The sequence below is a fragment of the Eublepharis macularius genome, chromosome 2 (genome assembly GCF_028583425.1).
Source record: "Eublepharis macularius isolate TG4126 chromosome 2, MPM_Emac_v1.0, whole genome shotgun sequence".
NCBI classification, from domain to species: Eukaryota; Metazoa; Chordata; class Lepidosauria; order Squamata; family Eublepharidae; genus Eublepharis; species Eublepharis macularius.
This window is the reverse complement of record NC_072791.1, coordinates 79,422,196-79,438,531: the sequence shown is the minus strand read 5'-3', so window position 1 is coordinate 79,438,531 and position 16,336 is coordinate 79,422,196. Positions and strand designations below refer to the sequence as shown.

The 16,336-nt window shown below is 41.2% G+C and overlaps 1 protein-coding gene and 1 pseudogene across 1 annotated transcript in view; one reads left to right on the top strand and one right to left on the bottom strand.

Annotated features, from left to right (window-relative positions):
* The window catches only part of AMBRA1 (autophagy and beclin 1 regulator 1), a 405,622-nt gene that overhangs the window by 319,314 nt on the left and 69,972 nt on the right, over positions 1 to 16,336 (bottom strand). The gene's annotated exons all lie outside the window — the stretch shown is intronic.
* LOC129324258 (transmembrane protein 180-like) lies at positions 977 to 15,491 on the top strand (annotated as a pseudogene).

Sequence of the window (16,336 nt, the reverse complement as noted above, 5' to 3'; positions counted from 1 at the left end):
GAAAAAAACCTGCAACAGGAGATTCGGATGTTACAAGAACAAATAAAGGCAATGGAAAATAAAGAATTGGAATGGGAATTGAAGAGAATGAAGCAGAAGACTTTTGAAGGTGCCAACAAACCTGGAAAATACGTGGCATGGCAACTGAAAAAAAGGAGAGAGAGAAAAATGATAACCAACATTTTGGATGGGGGAAAAATATTGACTGACCTATCTGCAATTAGTAAAGCTGTCAAAACAATTTATAAAGACCAATGTGCAGCGATTGTAGTAAATGATGAACGTACTAAGAGATTAGAGATAAGAAAAGGAACAAGACAACGTTGCCCACTGTCTCCGTTATTGTTCGTTATGGTACTGGAAATTCTATTGACGCAGATACGAGAGGATGATGATATAAGAGGTATGAAGATAAAAGGATTTACATATAAAGTAAGAGCATTTGCAGATGACGTAATGGTTATAACAGAAGATCCGATTCAAAATATGCCAAAACTGTTGACTAAGATTAAAGAATTTGGTGATCTGGCAGGATTTTATGTGAATAAAAGAAAGTCTAAGATATTATGTAAAAATATGACCAAACAAAAACAACAAGAATTAATGGAAATTACAAGTTGTGAGGTAACACAAAAAGTGAAATATTTAGGAATTGAATTAACTGTAAAGAACATAGATATATTTAAGAACAACTATGAGAAGCTGTGGCAACAAATAGACAGAGATATGATTAAATGGAATAAACTGAATTTGTCATGGCTAGGAAGAATAGCAGCAATTAAAATGAATGTGTTACCAAGAATAATGTTTTTACTGCAAACGATACCAATAATAAGAGATAACAAACCATTAGACAAATGGCAAAGGAAGTTATCAGATTTTGTGTGGGATGGGAAGAAGCCCAGAGTAAAAATGAAAGTGTTATGTGATGCAAAAGAAAGAGGAGGACTACAATTGCTACTAAGATTATATCACGATGCAGTATGTTTAGTGTGGCTTAGAGATTGGATGCTATTAAAAAATCAAAAACTACTTACACTTGAAGGATACAAAAAGCTTTTTGGTTGGCACGCCTACTTATGGTATGAAAAACTTAAAGCAGACTCTATGTTCTTGCATCATTATATAAGAAGAAGTCTTTTTACGGTTTGGTCAAAATATAAAAAATATTTAGATGACGGTATCCCGATGTGGGTGGTGCCACTAGAAGTTGTTGAACCAAATATAATTTACAACAGAGAACAATGTTTGACCTATGAAGAAATTTTGAAAAAGGAGCAAAATATGGCTAAGTTGAAAACATGTGACGAGCTGCCAGTTGAATATGGTTGGTTTCAATATAGACAGATCAAAGACTTACACAATTCGAATTTGTTTGAAATTTGGATTTAAACTGAAAAACTCTGAATTGGAAGAAAGCATACTGCAAGATGGGGGGGGGAAGATATCTAAAGTTTATAAGGTCCTGTTAAGATGGTACACAGAAGATGAAACAGTTAAAGTGCAAATGGTGAAATGGGCCATAAATTGTAACAGAGACCTAACAATGGAGGCGTGGGAACACTTGTGGAAGAACACCTTAAAGATATCAACATGCACCAATATTAAAGAAAATGTATATAAGATGATGTACAGATGGTACTTAACACCGAAGAAAATAGCATACGGAAATAATCAAATGTCTGATAAATGTTGGAAATGTAAGAAACATGAAGGTTCATTTTATCATATGTGGTGGACTTGTGATGTTGCAAGGCAGTTCTGGAAGAATATTATAGAAGCTATGTCTCAAATTCTACAAATCCAAATAAATAAAAATCCAGAACTGCTTTTGCTGGACTTGAACTTAGACAGAATTATTCCACAAGACAGAACATTAGTATTTTACATGACAACGGCAGCAAGAATATTGTATGCTCAAGCTGTAACTGAGTTAAGAGAACAATTTATTTGCTAAATAGCCAAATAATATTAAGCAGAGTAGTTAGATATTGGGTTGGAAAGCTGTTGGGAGTCTATGGTAGAAAAGGGGGAGAGAAAGGGTGGGGGAATAGATTAAGAATGGGCAGATTTGGGAAATGTAAACATTTATATTATACTCACCCAATAATGTATTATTATTTTTTAAAAAAAGAGAACTTGGGGATTCTACCTGCCAAGGACTGACAACACCGTTGTTTTTGTTTATAAGATTTATACACATTCCTTTTGGATTGGGGAGACTGTTTCTGATCTAGAACAATCTCAATCATTCTCTCTTTGGCTGGTTGGGTGACCAGGCTTTCCTTCGCACACAGCAGTCTGGAATAGTGATATCCTCTCCAGAAGTGGTGTTGAAGAGATTCAAGGCCCTAAACCAAAATGGCCCCCTTTTTGCTTTGTCCTTCTTGGCTTTCTGGACTGCATGGGCTCACCCAGGCTTACAGTTTCTTATCTGCCTCTACTTGTATGGCGGGTCTCAATTAGAATGTCTTGCTTGCTGACCTTGCTGTGTCTGCAAAGGACAGGACTGGGCTCAGATTCTACTTGTTATTCAATGCCATTGGCTCCCTCTCGGTCTTCATGTCCTATGCTGTGTGGAACAAGGAGGACTTGTTTTCTTTCCGGATATTTTGTGTGGCACTGGCTTTTGCTTCAGGAGTTGGCTTCACCATGGCCACGTGGCTGCTGAGGCAAAGGTTTCAGAGTGAAGGGCAAGTGAAATGGGATGAAAGAGCAGTTTTAAAATAACTTTATATCGGTTTCTGTGCAGCAGGAGAAGATAATCACTCCGGCAGAGTATCTCAAACAGCTCTCTAGGCATCACAACTTCCTCTGGTTTGTGTCGATGAATCTAATACAGGTTTTTCACTGTCACTTTAACAGCAACTTCCCTCTCTTCCTGGAGCATCTGCTATCAGATCATCTCTCTCTCTCTTTTTTTTTAAAAATTTTTTTATTGGTGAGTATACTTTTCAAATTCAATACATACATTCCCTCAATATCTAATTAACCCTATCCCCCACCCTTTTCCTCCCCCCCTCTCTATCGACTTCCAACAGCTTTCCAACCCTTAACCCCTCTTATTGCTTAATAAATCCCTTACTCTAAGCGCATTCTAATTTTTTCCCCCAGGTATTCTGTCATATATATCAAATATCCTATCAATATAATATACTTCTATCAATTATACTATCAAATATTCTATCAGTATAATATACATCTATCAGTTATACTATCAATATAGTATAGATCTTATACCCCTCAATATAGCAGACCAGTATAATATAGTATAATATATAACAAAAGTCTTAATTTAAACATATTCTATTTCTTTTAAACCTATATTCTATCAAATATACTATCGTCATTATAATATGTATTAAAACCCCTACTGTGTGCCATGCCACCGATGTGGCACAGCATACAACACCGTACTACACATTCATTATATAATATACTATCTGATCCACTAGCATTATAGTATATATAGTATACCCCATCAGTATATTTATTTAACTATTTCCTTATTCATATACTCTAAAAAAGATATTACTTATCCTAACCTCCCTATCTTATTCTTTACAAAATCAGTTCTAAATTTCACCCCTTTTCAACTATATTATAGTCCAAGCTTAGATTAAAATAGATATAAATTGGTATAATAGTAAAGTCACTTCTCTCTTCTGTTTAAAATGTCTTATTTTAAAAATTCTCAAACTGCCACAGTTCTCCTTTCACATCCCATTTTTTTTCCAAAAATTGTTTCAATTTCGCCCAGTCCGCCAAATACTGTCCCGGATCCAGGTCTTTGAGTTTTCTTGTCATTTTATCCATCTCTGCCATGTACAACAATTTATAAATCCAGTCCTCTACAGTAGGTACTTCTTGCATTTTCCATTTCTGCGCATACAGTAATCTTGCTGCAGCTGTCATATAAAATAACAATGTTCTATTTTGCACTGGAACATTCTCCATTCCCAAGTTTAGTAGCAGCAGTTCTGGGTTCTTATTTATTTGGGTTTGTAACACCTCATTAATTACTTCTATTATATCTCCCCAGTACTTCTTCGCTACTTCACAAGTCCACCACATGTGGTATAATGATCCTTCGTGCTTTTTACATTTCCAGCACTTATCTGACATATTAGCGTTCCCCAGCGCAATTTTCTTCGGTGTTAGGTACCATCTGTATATCATCTTGTATACATTTTCTCTAATATTCGTACACGTTGTAATCTTAATTGTATTCTTCCACAAGTGCTCCCATGCCTCTATTGCTATTTCTTTATGAAAATTTATTGCCCACTTCACCATCTGTACTTTCACTACTTCATCTTCAGTATACCATTTTAGAAGTATCTTGTAGATCTTTGAAATTTGTTTCTTATCTTCTTGTAGCATTACTTCTTCCAATTCTGAGTTTTCCATTCTTATTCCTCCTCTTGAACAGTCCGATTTGTAAAGATCTCTAATCTGTCTGTATTGAAACCAGTTATAACAAGGAGACAATTCTTCTTCTGGTTTTATTTTTGGCATTAAATATTGTATTTGGATTATCTCCTTGTAGGTTAAGCATTGCTGTTTGTTCTCGACAGTTCTCGGGTCTATTACTTCATACGGGACCACCCAAGAGGGGATTTGATCTTCCAGATACATCTTATATTTCTTCCAGATTGTGAAGAGGCTTCTTCTAATATAATGATGCAGAAACAGAGAGTCCGCTTTTATTTTATCGTATCATAGGTATGCATGCCATCTGAATATTTTCTTATAACCTTCCAATGCCAGAAGTTTGCGATTTTTCAACGTTATCCAATCCTTTATCCATGTCAAACAAATTGCTTCATAATACAGTCTTAAGTTGGGCAGTTGCAAGCCACCTCTTTCTTTCGCATCCTGTAACACTTTCATTTTAACACGTGGTTTCTTGCCTGCCCACACAAAATTCTAAATTTTTCTTTGCCATTTTTCAAATTGTTTAGAGTCTCGGATAATCGGGATCGTTTGTAACAGAAACATCACACGAGGTAGAACATTCATTTTTATTGTCATGATTCTGCCCAGCCATGATAAATTCAGCTTGTTCCACTTTATCAAATCTCTCTCTATTTGTATCCACAACTTCTCATAGTTGTTCTTAAATAAGTCTTTATTTTTTGCAGTTAGTTCAATTCCCAAATATTTTACTTTGTTTGTTACCTCGCAGTCCATTAATTCCATCAGTTCTTGTTGTTTCTGTTTGGTCATATTTTTGCATAGTATCTTCGACTTCTTTTTATTTACAAAAAAACCAGCCAGATCTCCAAATTCCTTTATCTTCTTTATTACCTTTGGCATATTGTCAATTGGATCCTCTACAATCAACATTATATCATCCGCAAATGCTCTGACCTTGTAGGCAAACTCTCTTATCTTTATACCTCGGATTGTGTCGTCCTCTCATATCTGAATCATCAATATCTCCAAAATCAATATGAACAGCAATGGAGACAATGGGCAGCCTTGCCTTGTGCCTTTGCTTATTTTCAGTTTTTTTGTCAAATCATCATTCACTACAATCGCTGCACTTTGGTCTTTATAAATTCCTTTAACTGCTTGTATGAACTTTTCTCCCATTTGCAGCTTTTCCATGGTGGCGAACATAAAGTCCCAGTTCAGATTGTCAAATGCTTTTTCTGTGTCTACGAAAAAGAAACCAACCTCCTTATCACAATGCTTATCATAGTATTCAATAGCATTTATTACTGTTCTCAGATTGTCTTTAATTTGTCTATTAGGTAAAAATCACGCTTGTTCATCTGCAATGAATTCCGACATCCATCCTTTAATTCTTTCCGCCAACACCTTTGCAAATATTTTATAATCATTGTTCAACAATGAAATTGGTCTATCATTTTTAACATTAGTCAAATCTTGTCCTTCTTTTGGAATCAATGATATGTTAGCCTCCTTCCAAGAATCAGGAATCCCTTGATCGTGCATAGCACCATTCATCACCTCTTTCAGGAGAGGTGCCAATTCTTGGCCCATTATTTTATAAAATTTTGCCATTAGTCCATCCGGGCCTGGCGCCTTCCCCAATTTCGTTGATTGAATAGCTTCTTTTATTTCTTCTTCTGTCACTTCCTTATTCAATTTCTCTTTCCATTCTTCAGAGAGTGTCGGAAGTTTCATCTTATCTAAATATTCCGCTATTGAATCTTTGTTCACCTCTTTTTTTTTTGGTATAATTTTGCATAAAATTTAAAAAAGGCTCTACTAATGGCGACTTGATCACTTAATAGCTTATCATCTTCTCGTATCGTACTGATAATTTTCTTCTCCTTCCTCTTTTTTAGTTGCCATGCCAAATATTTCCCAGGTTTATTTGCACCTTCAAACGACCTCTGATTCATCCTCTTTAAATTCCACTCCAATTCTTTGTTGTTCATTGCCGATAACTGTTCTTGCAATATTTTTATATCCTGATATATTTTCTTTTTGCCTGGTCTCTTTTTGAGCTGAATCTCTTTGGCTTTTTCCATAATTTCTTGTCTTTTTTCCTCCTTTTTCCTCCTGTCTCTCGCATTCAAGTCCATTAGTATCCCTCTGATCATGGCCTTATATGTGTCCCAAACCTTATTTGTCGATACTTCTTTATTCAAATTGTATTGCAAAAAGAACTTGGTCTCTCTTCGCAGCAACGCAAAATTCTCTTCCGTTTGTAACAGGTCTTCATTTATTCTCCATCCTCTTCTTTTACTATTCTTACCAAATTTCCACACAATTGGATTATGATCTGAGCCTACCTTTGGCATTATTTCCACCTCTTTAGTCCAAAGCGACAGTTCTTTGGAGGCCCAAATCATATCAATTCTTGATAGTGTAGAGTGTCTTGCAGAGTAATATGTATATTGTCTATTCTTGGGATACTGTCTCCTCTATACATCCTCTAAACTTTCCTGTTTCGTGATTGCAAAAAATGACTTTGGTAATAGTCCTCTTTTTTTGTGTGTAGTCTTAGATTTCTTGTCTTCCTCCAAGTTTGTAACTCCATTAAAATCGCCTGCCAATATTATTTGGTCATAAGACAGTTCATCTAACTGTTTTTGTAAGTCCGTAAAAAAATTTCTTTTGCACCATTAGGCGCATAAATTCCAATCACCAATGTCTTTTTTGAATTCCAAATTATTTCCACCGCCAAATATCGAGCTTCAACATCACTAAACACCACTTTAGGCTGTAGTTCCTCCTTTATATACAACACAACACCCCTCTTTTTCTGTTTGGAGGCAGCTACAAATTCTTTTCCAAGTTTTGCCATTTTCAAATATTTTACATCTTGCTTTTTAATATGTCTCTCTTGTAGACATACAATTTTACATTTCTGTTTTACAAGCCAGTGGAAAATAACCTTACGTTTACAAGGTGAGTTTAGACCGTTTACATTCCAAGATATGATTTTACACTCCATGATCAAGGTTTTGTGGGTTTTGGTAAGTCCTTTTCATTTTTACTAATAAAATCCTCCATTTCCTGGCCAGATCTGATGCTCTTTCTTACTCCACCAAACTCAAATGTCAGTCCCTCTGGTATTTCCCATCGGTATTTTACTTTCATTTCTTTTAACATCTGGACTAGCTCTCTGTATTTCTTTCTTTCCAACAACACCGATCTGGGCAGTTCCTTCATAATTCTTACCGCCTTTCCATCAACTTCTAGTGGATCCTGAAACTGTTTGGTCACAATTAGTTCTCTTGTATTTCTTGTCGTAAATTGCACAATCATATCCCTTGGTAACTTCCTCTGAGACGCAAATTTTGAATTAATTCTGTACACCACATCTAGGAGAGCTGCAATTTCCTCTTCCTCCTTCCCCAGGTACTCTGCCAAAATTTCTGTAATCTGCTCTCGGGTGGTCTTTTCCTCTGTTTCCGGGATCGAACAAAATCTTAGTTGTTTTTCCATTTGTTTACTTTCCGCGACGGTCACTCTCGCTTTCAATCCTCTCATCTCTGTCTTCTGCAGATCCATCGTGTTTTCTACTACCTTAACCCTCTGCTGCGTATCTGATACGTCTTTTACCAGTTCTGCCATTTCCGATTTAAGTGTCTCTTTAAAGTCTCTAAAGTCTTTTGCCATCTCCTGTATCATACCTTTGAGCTCTTCATTGCCTTCTATAACTTCAGAAACTTTTTTATCCAGATTCTCCATCGCAGCTTGCCACTCCTCCTTCAACATCGTGGGGCTAGATTTACCACGCTCCCACGAGTCTGCCCTTTTCCTTAAATCCGTGGCGCTGATTTATTACTTCCAATTGCTTTAAAAAGTCCCAATTTACTCAGTTTTTGTTAAAAGTTGTTTTGCTCAGTCTAAAATGTCGGGCGTTTTTTCTCTATGGATTTAACTTGAAGCAAACGCCCTTACCTTCTCCCAAGATGTCCTACTTCCTGTTTCCTTGAAGCCAAAACTTTGCCCTTCTCCGAAATGGCGAACTTCCACTTCCTGTATTAACACAGAATGCCTCTTGCCAGTCTCTTTATGGTCATGACGTACTTCCTGTTTCTTTAATGTTTGCAGCAGTTCTCGCGATATTCAAGCTTTCCCACAGTCCAGTATCTCTTCCCACTTCAGGTATGTAAACAATATCCAATTTTCCGCCTTAACTACTGTTTAAAATGTCGCTTTTTAGATTTTCCCTTGCCGGAATCTTCCCCTTCACTTAATCAGTCTGTTGCAGTTTTTAAGTCCAGTTTTAAACTTTATTGCTTGCTTAAATCTGTCCCGGTTTGAGAGATAGCACTCTTTACCTTCTTAAACGTCTTTTCTTGGGTTGTAATCGCTGCTTCTTTTAATCAAACAAATCCGTTTCCCTTGCTGCTTAACGAAGCTCGGGCATGCAGGTCTTATGCCAATACAATTGACTCCTGAGCCACTGCAGAGATCTTAGCAAACCTGTCTTCGGGTGGGACCTCAAGGGCGGGAAGGGAGCTCGATGCTTAGAGCCCCCCACCACCTGAGATCAACGCGCCCTCAGATACAGTGCGTACTTGCCTGTTCTCCGCCTGAGAACAGGGGGCCGCGGGCAATCTGTGCCCCTCCAGCCTTCACAAACAGCGGCACGAACAGCTCAGCTCTTAGAGCTGCTTTAGACCTCCATGGATCCCGAACCGGAAGTCAGATCATCTCTCTCTCTCCATGGGATCATTTCTGCTGGGAGTTTCCTACGTAGCCCCTCATATCAACAACGTATTCCCCTTCTCTTTATCAGAGGTGGGGTGTGTATGTTGTGATGCAGGGTCTCTTCTTCTTGAAACCGTTACTCAGTGTGATTATGCTCCTTGCTGGACCAGACTGGATTAACTGTGTGTTTACTGAAGGAAAACAGGGTTGTGCTTACCATAACTTCTGTTCATTGACATCTTCTGTGCAGGCACACATGGGACTGTGCATGCACAGGACTGCCAACCGGAAAAAATTTTCTAGTAGAATATCCACTAGGGGGCGCCTATCTGCCGAATGTGCATATGCAGGATTTCCCGCCAAAGGCAACATCCTCCGGCGGCACCCCCTTACCCTCAGTTTCTCCTGTGCTGCCGACCCTTCAATAGAGAAAGAGGAACACAGCAGGGCAGGAGGGAGGGTGTGTGCCTGCACAGAAGACGTCAATGAACAGAAGTTACGGTAAGCGCAACCCTGTTTTCATCGTCCGTCTTCTGTGCAGTCCCACATGGGAGACTCACAAGCCACTTACCTCAGAGGTGGGCGTGTTCCTTAATGAAAAAGAGATTGGAGAACAGCCTGACCCACTGCTGCCTCTCTTCTCTCCAGTGTCTCCATGGTGTAATGCTTAACAAACGTCTCCAAAGAGGCCCAAGTTGCAGCTTTGCAGATATCATGAAGTGGAATCCCTTTCAGGAATGCAGCAGAAGACGTCTGTGCCCTTGTCGAATGTGCCCTAACTTCCAATGGGCAAGGTATGGCAGCCTGTGAATAACAAGTCTTAACAGCCATAGTAACCCATCTCGAAATAGATTGGGACGTTGCTGCCTTTCCTTTTTTGGGGCCAGCGTAGCACATGAATAGTTGTCTATCTTTTCGGAAAGACTTTGTCCTCTGGACATAAAAAAGAATCGCCCTCCGTACATCTAAAGAATGAAGTGACCGTTCTGCACTTTCTGAAGAAGAAGGAAAAAACACGGGCAGGACAATATCCTGGGAAGTGTGAAACTGGGAGGAAACTTTCGGCCTACAGATCAGGTCTAAGGACTACCTTGCTCTGATGGATCTTCAGAAAGGGTTGGTCATGTCTAAGGGCTCATAATTCACTTACTGTTCGGGCCAAAGTAATGGCCACCAAAAAGACTACCTTAAAGGATAAAAACTTAAGGTCACAAGTAGCCAGTGGTTCAAAAGGAGGTTTCATGAGCTCCGCTAAAACCAACTTGAGGGACCACTGCAGAACTACCTCCCTGACTGGAGGAAACATATTCTGTAAACCCTTGAGGAAGGTTTTAGATAAACTATGCGAAAACACAGTCTTCTCATCAATTCTGGGGTGAAAAGCAGAGATGGCTGCTAAGTAAACTTTTATGGAGGAGTTGGAAAGCCTATCATCCTTCAAGGACAACAAACATTCAAAAATACACCCCAAAGTACAGTTCAAAGCATTGAACCCCTTGGTAATTGCCCACGTCTCAAAACGTTTCCATTTAGCTGAATAAGACTTGCGGGTATGATCCCTTCTGGCATTGGTCAATACCTTCGCTACCCTTGCAGAGAGGCCTACTGACCCACAATAAGCCATGCCGTTCAACTCAGTCTGGGTAGATCGTGATATAGGATCCCTCTGTCTGACAGGAGACCTGGATCCTGTTTGAATTGAAAAGAAGACCCTCGTGAGAGTTGCATCACCAGATGAAACCAAGGTTGCCAGGGCCAGAAAGGAGTTACCAAAATAACTCAAGTCCCGTCTCATTGAATCTTGCTGACTGTTCTGGCAATCAGCGGGAACAGAGGGAATGTGTAAAACAGACATCCTGTCCACCTGATCTGGAACGTGTCCCCTAGAGAAAACTGTCCCAGACCACCCCAGGAACAAAATTGTGGAGCCTTCTTGTTGCTCTCTGATGCGAAAAGGTTCACGTCTGGGAAACCCAACTTTCGGAACACCTCGTGCAAGTGTGGATCGGTGATCGTCCACTCGTAATTCTCGGAGGCTAACCAACTCAACTTGTCTGCAACCGCATTGGACTTGCCCGGAATGTGAACTGCCTGTAGGAAAATGCCTCTGCTCAACACCCACTCCCAAATCAGCACAGCTTCGTCACAGAGGGCCTGAGATGTGGTGCCTCCTTGCTTGTTAAAATAGAACATGGTCGTGCAATTGTCTGTTAATATTTGAACTGTCTTGTGCTGCACGATATCTGCAAACGTGATAAGGGCATAACGCACAGCCTTGAGCTCCAAAAGATTAATGTGGAGTTCTCGATCCTGGTCAGACCAAGTCCTGTGAGCTCTTAGGGAGCCACACTGAGCCCCCCAACCTAAAGAACTAGCATCAGTGGAGATAGTAACTTGATGCTAAGTAGCACCAAAACTTCCCTTAAGGAGATTGCCATCAGACAACTACCAGCCCAATGCACGAATAATCCTGCATGGGATGGAATACGTCTGATCCTGGTGACCAGATTGGAAATTGTGGACTGATAAAAACCACAATTGAAGGACCCGTATATGTAACCTAGCCATAGGGGTCACTGCTGTAGCAGATGCCATGAGACCCAAGAGTTTCTGAATGGCCACAACCAATTGAAAACGACACCTAGAAAAGAACCCCATTATACATTTAATCCGCAAGACACAGTCTGAAGGTAGGAATCCTTTATGCAGTACACCATCTAATACCATGCCAATGAACTGAGCCCTTTGTGAAGGAATTAATTTAATTTAATTTATTACATTTATATTCCACCCTCCCCGCATTAGCGGGCTCAGGGCAGATGACAACAATTCAACATATTAAATATCACTAAAAATTTAAAAAGTTTAGTAAGGACAGATTTTTGGAAATTTACAAGGAGACCCAATCTATCTAGTACATGTGGCTACCACCATGCGCATCTGTTCTAGTAATGCACCAGATGATGGTGCTAACAAAAGCCAATCATCTAAGTAAGGGTAGATGGAGCACCCTTGTTTCCTCAAGAAGGCTACTACGAGGGCCATGCATTTAGTGAAAACCCTGGGAGCAGTGGATAATCCAAAGGGCAGTACCTGGTACTGAAAGATTCACCCATTACAGACAAATCAAAGAAATTGTTTGTATGCTGGGTGGACAGAGACGTGAAAGTATGCGTCCCTGAAGTCCAGGACAGCGAACCACATGTTATCAGGCATCAACTGCCGGACCGTAGCTAATGTAAGCATCCGGAATTTCCTAACCTGTACAAACTTATTCAGACCCCTCAGGTCTAGTATCAGGCGGACACCGCTGTCTTTCTTATCCACCACAAACATTCTAGAAAAGAATCCCAATGGGGATTCACCTTGTGGTAACTTCCGAACTGCCCCTTTCGACTGTAAGGCTGCCACTGCCGTGTGCAGCTTTTGTGATGGGGTATAGAGCAAATAATCAGGGAGAGACAGCTGTGGGTAAACTTCAAATTCAACTTTATATCCAAACTTGGTAACATTCAAAACCCAACTATCAACTTGAATCTCAGCCCAAGATTGGTTGATTTTGCACTGTCTGTCACCAAAAACCACAGATTGTTCAACTGCTAGTCAGAATTGCTTGAGTTGGTTAGTAGCCTCCTTAACAATCAGTCTCTGCTGCTTCTGACGCTGGCAATGGTATGGCCTGCGTCATTGGTAAGGACCAGACTGATGCTGCTGGTGTTGCCTATAAGAGCCATACTGAGGATACGGCTGATAGCTCTGCTGTCTGCCTCGATAGTATTGGAACTGCCGGTAAGGAGGTTGGTTGGCGAAAAGTTGTTTGGAATGGATCACTCCATAGGAACGTGCTGTTAAGTGATCCTTGCGTTTTTGAGAGAGATACTCATCTGTTTTGGATGAGAATAAGGTTTGTCCCTCAAAGGTAAGTTCTCCACCTTGTTTCTCGTTTCAGGTGGGAGAGCTATAGTGCATAGCCACGCGTGTCTGCGGAGCACAACCGTAGATGCTAAGGCCCTAGATGCAGTCTCCAAGGAGTTCCGGCCAGTGCTGATCTGTTGTCTGGAGAGTCGTAGCGCTTCATCCACAATTACTTTGGCCAGCACTCTCTGGTCATCGGGAAGTTTATCCATAAAAACCGCAATCTGGTTCCAAAGGAAAATCTGGTAAGCCCCCATGATAGACAAGTAATTCGCTATCTTCAGTATGAGGGATGAGGAAGAGTAGATCTTTTTGCCCAAGGAGTCTAACTTCCTACTCTCCTTGTTGGTAGGCACAACCTGGGATCTCTGTCTCTGGCGCATCTGCATCTCCTCAGTCACCAAGGAGGAAGGTGGGGTAAGTGCAGACATCGTCTTGGGTTTTGTAAAGTGCCTCCAACTTACGGGAGGTGGTATGAATGGAGGCCGGTTTTTCACATATAGAGATCACCTCTGCCAGACCCTCTATGATAGGGAAGGTAACATTGGACAGGTTGCCTGAATAGATGTATTGAAGGATCTTATCCTTCTGCTTAGGATCAACCGCCGCAACCTCAATCTCTAAGGAGCGAGCCATCCTCAGCATTTGTTCGGTATAAAGGCGAAAGTCCTCAGTTGGAGAAATCCTACCTGATCCTATGATAATCTCATCAGGAGAAGGATCCGATGGAGGGCTGGTACTTTGGTCACGTCTCATTTCCGAGCATTGATAGGAAGGCTCATGGGATGGGGATCCACAGCGTGAGTACTTACTCCTGGGTACCTCCCAATCTTCCCGAAGCAAGGCTGAGGCATAGGTTCGAGGTCTGTCGTACTTGGATCTGTACCTGCCAGTCCCCTGGCGATAGAGTACTTGAAAGGCAGAGCTTCATCATACGGTTGGGTTCGACCTTCAAACCAAGGGCTTCCGTGGACCTCTCCGTCATCCCCCAAAGAGAAAGGGGGAGACCTCATCCGAGGGGAAGGCTTGGGTCTATCCCAGACCTGCTCTGTCTGCACGGAGGTCGATTGCATCCACTTTGACTTCTTTTCGCCTTTTCAGCAGGCAAGTCTGTTTGCTCTGAATGGCTCTCCCGCTTTCGCCGCTTCGGATCCGGAGACTTGGGGTCTTTAACAAAACTCTTCGGATCCGAAGTCCTTGATTCCGAACGAACCAACTCCGAAACGGTCAGACCCGAGCGGCTCAACTCCGATGTCTTCGGATCCGATGCCTTCGGATCCAGTGTCCTTGGATCCGTTCTCTTCGGTTCTGATCTGAGTATAGCTGGAACTGAGACACTTCTAGGAGTCGAGGCCAAAGACGGTGGTGACTTCAGACGCGGTGTATGGCTCCGACTCAGATCGGTGTCTGAAGGCAACAGGGTCTGAACCACTGACACATTCTCCGCCTGGATCAGTTCCGATGAGATGGTCTTACGACTCTATCCGGGGGAAACAGATCTGGCGGAGGAAGAGGCACTCCGTGTGGACTTGCCACTCACTGAGGGTGGTTTAGTTGAGGCATTAGAGCCATTAGTTGCTCGCATAGCCCGCTTCCATAGCATGGCCTGGAGTCTGGCCAACCTCTTGGCCCTGGCCTTGGGTGTAAATTTTTGGCAATGCTCACACTTAGGAACATTGTGCGTTTCGCCCAGGCACTCCAGACATACCAAATAACCATCCGTCTTCGATATCTTCATAAAGCAGGTTGAACAGCGCTTGAATAAAGCTTTGTCTGACATTTTTAAACTAACTACGATCTCACTTGATTCTTCACAGAGGACGACTAGATGTTCACCGGTTGGCGGCAAAGAAGAAACTGAGGTTAAGGGGGCGGCGCCACCGGATGTTGCCTTTGGTGGGAAAACCCAGGCAGGCACCCCCTAGTGGACATTCTACTAGAAAAAATTTTCCTGTCAGCAGGCCTGTGCGTGCGCAGTCCCATGCGGGACTGCACAGAAGACGGACAATGAACATGCAAGCTGTTGAACCTTGTGGTCACTGACTTGGTAGATGAAGACTTAGTGCTGAATCAGAGAAAGCAGGCTGCCTCAGCCCTCTTGTTTGGCCCTCTTGGTAACCAACCCTGGCCAGACCTTTGCCCCATTGATTGGCATCTGGATACTGTGTGCTTACACAAGTGATGACATTTTTCAGCAGGATCCTTTGTACAAAGCGGTGAGTGCTCAGCCCAAGTTGGCTTCCAATATGTCCTGGGAACCAACTCTTTGTCAGGGTTGCTTCTACCTTCTTGTGTTTGTCCCCATCACGTGTGCATTACTTCAGCTCTTCAGCTGGTCACAAGTCAACCTACATGGAAGGAGCCTCCAGACGGTGAAATCTCAGCATCAGAACTTAACAGAGAACTGGTCTCAAGAGATCAAAACAATTTAATTTCCACAGCCACTGTACTTCTCCATAAGGACTTTGCATGATAAATACATTAAATGGGTGGAAGATCCATCTACTAACTTGGGGATGTAAAGTTATGTTACAAAAGATATATGGCATTGCTGCTGTTTTGGCACTTGAAACTGCAGATGATGTTCAGTGATCTAATATCTAATCTCCCAATGTGTGGCTGATCCTCAGAAAGCAGCTATGGGGAACAATAATTGGGACCATGGCACTGGGAAAGGGTTATTAATCCCTCCATGCCTTTCCCCAGCTAAAACTAGCCCACCCCAAAGCTGCTTTTTGAGGCTAAATTACAACTTGGGGGAGTATTTTAATGATTTTTTAAAAAGAAAATATACATTTTTAATTGTTTTGTAGTTGATTTTAGTTTTCCTTTGTATGGTTACTTTTTCACAGGCCTTTGATGGGACAAGTTTTGCTTAACTGAGGTAGATTTAAAACAGCATTAGAGAAATTCATGAAGGATAGGTTTACTAATGATGTAACAGCTAAACAGGAACTCCAGAGGTTGTATGCTACTGAATACAAGTGGCTGGAGAACAGTGGGAGAGGCTGTTGCCTTCACGCCCCAGCTGTGGGCTTGCTCATCAGGCAGGCCACTGTTAAAGGAGGCTCTTGCACTAGTTGCTCTTGCACATTTTTGTACGTGCTTAAAAATAATTTGCACTTTAACATATTGATCAAGGCCACCTTTTCAAATTTAACCAACTTTTTCTTACATAGAGATTACCTTCATGTAGGAAAAAAGGACGTCTACTGTTTAAAGGCCTAGGCATGTACACTCTGATGAGGTGGTTGCTGTTCTCCTACATAGGAGATTT